General features: G+C 38.6%; 1 protein-coding gene across 1 annotated transcript in view; it reads left to right on the top strand.

The window, feature by feature from the left end:
• Positions 1–1,503: 1,503 nt before the first annotated feature.
• LOC118410911 (phosphatidylcholine:ceramide cholinephosphotransferase 1-like) overlaps positions 1,504–3,669 on the top strand; it is a gene marked incomplete in the record, with an annotated part of 19,209 nt that continues 17,043 nt past the window's right edge. Inside the window, 1 exon segment of the mRNA XM_035812811.1 lies at positions 1,504–1,658.

Here is a 3,669-nt window from a genome sequence, read left to right as displayed (position 1 = left end):
ATGTCATGGACATTGTCCCTGTCATTCCTCCGGGTTCTGGGCACCTTTTGCTTCTCACAATGTTATTAGTCGGATATTTCACCCATTGATATAACTACTCTAGCGCTGTATGAATAGGAATGCACGTCGATGTTACTTAAGTGTTATGCGTTGTTTAATAGTAACTCCTTCTGAATTTACCGTTAAGCGTTACCGGGCCTCCTGAATTTACCGTTAAGCGTTACCGGGCCTCCTGAATTCACCGTTAAGCGTTACCAAGACCCCCCATGCAGACCCTCATTTAATTTTTGTTGCAATATAGTAAACGGAAAATACATTTGAAAGGGATTCACTTGTGGTAACGTTATTACAAAATCTTTTTGAAAACATTATGTGTATGTTCAAAAGAATGTTGACTGGTTCTTAGCCCAGCTGACTAGTTCTTAGCTTCAAGGCGGCATGCCACAAAAACGATAAAGCCTACATATCTGCTTTCACTGTGATGGGTATGCACTGAAGAGCGATGCTCCCAGCGAAATTTCTAGGTACTGCAGTTAGTACCAAAGGTACTTCAATCATGGGAGCGAATGCATGAGGCTTTGGTAAGATTATACAGCGCTGTGAACAAGATGTGTGGATACGCATTAAGTCAATAACTAACATATAGATGTTGAAAGATATCACATTGAATTCTTATATTACTGAAACTGAACTGCTGACTGCCTTAGCTCTGTAAGAGCATAAACGTTCAATTTAAAGGTATTTCCTGCAGGCATTCATGAAACCTACTATGAAAACACTAACGCTCTTTGAAAGGACATTTTCATAGAGATTTTCCATGTAGTTAGTTCCTTTCATCGACCTTTTCATCCTTTTCCACTAGTGCTTCAGTGTTGCCTGGATCTTACCAGAGTAAATTACCAGTAAAGTTCAAAATCTATCAATATTTATAATAAGTAGTTTAAACGTTGGTGGGTGGCTACTCCTATGATTTCAAAAGTTAAGGACATGTGCATGGTCATTTTTCTTTTGCATGAATTCCGGATGTGGCGCTGCTATTGAAGATCATTGAACAGTAGAGATGATGATTTTTTTTCATTTTTTTTTTTCATACAAAACATTGAGACATTCTATGATTATGACCTTAGGTGACAATATTGCGAATTGCAAGTTAGGTGCAATTCAGCAGCAACTGTCGGGGCGATCGCTGGGTATAGGGGTGTGACCCATGAGAGATATCTATTAAATTCCAGCGGATTTTCTGTAAGTTTCCTTAGTTTCTGACAGAGGTTTTTAACCTCTTTCACGGTTGATCTATAATTAGAGCAGTTAGTTCAATCCCGATACTAAGAACAAATCGTCGATGAGTCGATATATGTCGATAAAAGGGGTACTACGCGAATATGTTTTCGTTTTACCAGGAGGAAGCTCCTTAGTTTTATGGCCTCTGAATTCGATGATAAATCGGATTTTTTTCCGCGGAAATCCCACGCTGACACAAATTTTGCATGCCTCATTCCGGTCACGTGCCCACCCGGCAGTGACGTCATCCGCCCCACTTGAGACGGATGCACACGGATGTGAAGAGCTGCAGCGGCTGCAACAGGACGAACGGCTGCGGGGGAAGGCCACATTTTGACGCTATTTGTCTTATATCTGCCTCTATTTAGACACAAAAGGTAAGATGAAAGTCTTTTTGGTATTATGTGGAAGTTAGGAGATCATTGTGTAAAGGGATTCCATCCAAAGCCGGTGATTTTGACCGTAAATAAGGGAGGTTTCTGTCGCGTGTGTGATCGTTTGCCTGTGATCGTTTGCCTCTTCGCCGATTTGATGAAGGGTCAAACTTGAAACGTCAAATGGGAGAATTTTGCCCTGTGTCTCCTGTTTTAGTAGCCAGCGATCATAATACAGAGTGAATCTTTCATATATTACGTTCTAATATACGCTTATAGGAAGAAATGCTATGTTCCCAGCAGTACGGAAGTCACCAAAGCATGGCTGTTGTTGTTATAATTTGACGTCCTTGTCACAAAGGCCCTTTACATGATTTGCATGCCGCAAATAAACTCCAAAGAAATGGTTTTCTAAATCCATTACAGTTGTAGAAACGTCCAACTTTTAGCCTCTTTGGTATTTTGCAGTTTCATGCTATGCTAATTATTTCAAATATGGCCAAAACCTTGAACGATGAAATAGAATATACACGCCGCGGTATTATGTGACATTCATCTGGTCAACCATTACTTACACTTCGTTACTGAATACTATCATCCAAAAAAAATGAATGCATTTTCTCGTTGATTGGCTCTTTTGAGAAAATAGTTACAGGAATAGAGTGCATAATTTTTTTTTTTGCAAGGACCCAAGAACCATATCATATGCTGTTACTATTCTGACGTAACATTACATTTGTTTTGAGTCTATTTCCGGTCGAAACTTGAGCTTGAACCATATTTTGCTTGTTGCTTATGACAGAAGAAATCAACTGTGAAAAAGTATATCAGTTATGGACTTGATTACTGGTACAAACTGAAAGATGCTAGTAGTAAACAACAAAACAACATATGCTGCTGCTTTATGCAAGAAAGCTTGCCATAGCTGGATTTCTGCCTTCCGTCCTATATTCATGAGGCCTCCTATCAGTAAATGTAAACAAATTATGCATAGGCCTGATGGGGAATGTTGGTAGTTGACAACATATTGTTTTGGTAGTGATTAGTAGGAATACATTTATTTCATACTAGTATTTTAAAATTTAGGTAAGCTTTGTTTGCAACCCACCTAAACCTTGATTCAACTGTGATTCTGTGAATGACACAGTGAACACTCAATTTTCTCCCTACCACAAATTTGGATCCCAGCAAAATTAAAGCTACAGCAGCTGCTATATGCAAAACTTATCATGTAGAATGTTATGTTAGCTTTGAAAAAAATGAGTAGTTTTGTGAGCACAGAAAATATAGGCCATTCTTCAGTGGATCTTTCGATTTGTTGTTTAGTCTGACAAGTGTGCTGTCTGAAAGGTCATGCTACATATCTAAGGTTTGTTACATCCAGGGGCAACAACACATTGTGTAATCTGTCCCAAAGCTTAGACTCTAAGTTAGAGAACAATGTGGGTATACTTGTTGTCATGCAGTTACACTGAAGGCTGGTTAGCTCTATCCCCTCAGTTTGGGTAACATAATCATCCAGCCTAAAAGTCAAACACATGAACTAGATTCAGTGTTCTATCTTAGTTGTTTGCGACCACAAATGCTTAATATTATGCTTCTTTTTTAACTAGCATTGTGGTATTGTGGTAGTATTTATTTGTTTAATGTTTAAGATAAAATATGTTGATATGGTCATCCAAACTTATAAAAATCCTTTAGTACATCTTAGAACTTATAACAACAGAATCATGTCCCCCAGGGTACCCTTAGATTAGATTCTAATTTAGAATGCCAACTTTTTGCCTTAGATTTTCAAACAGGGCAAGGTCCATCTAACTTCCACACCATCCCCCCATTGGTTGTTTTGCAATCTAGTTGCCAAAGTAAAATCCTAGCTCAGACTTGGAGAACCCTGAGATTTAGATAAGGTTGATGTGAAAATTGACACATTATGCCAGAGAAACAGTAACCCAGGACCATGACAAACAAAATAGGAGTAGACCAACACAGCTGAGTACAGAAAAATTCTTTA

Source organism: Branchiostoma floridae, chromosome 3 (genome assembly GCF_000003815.2).
Source record: "Branchiostoma floridae strain S238N-H82 chromosome 3, Bfl_VNyyK, whole genome shotgun sequence".
Lineage (NCBI taxonomy): Eukaryota > Metazoa > Chordata > Leptocardii > Amphioxiformes > Branchiostomatidae > Branchiostoma > Branchiostoma floridae.
This window is presented reverse-complemented; position numbering and strand designations above follow the sequence as displayed.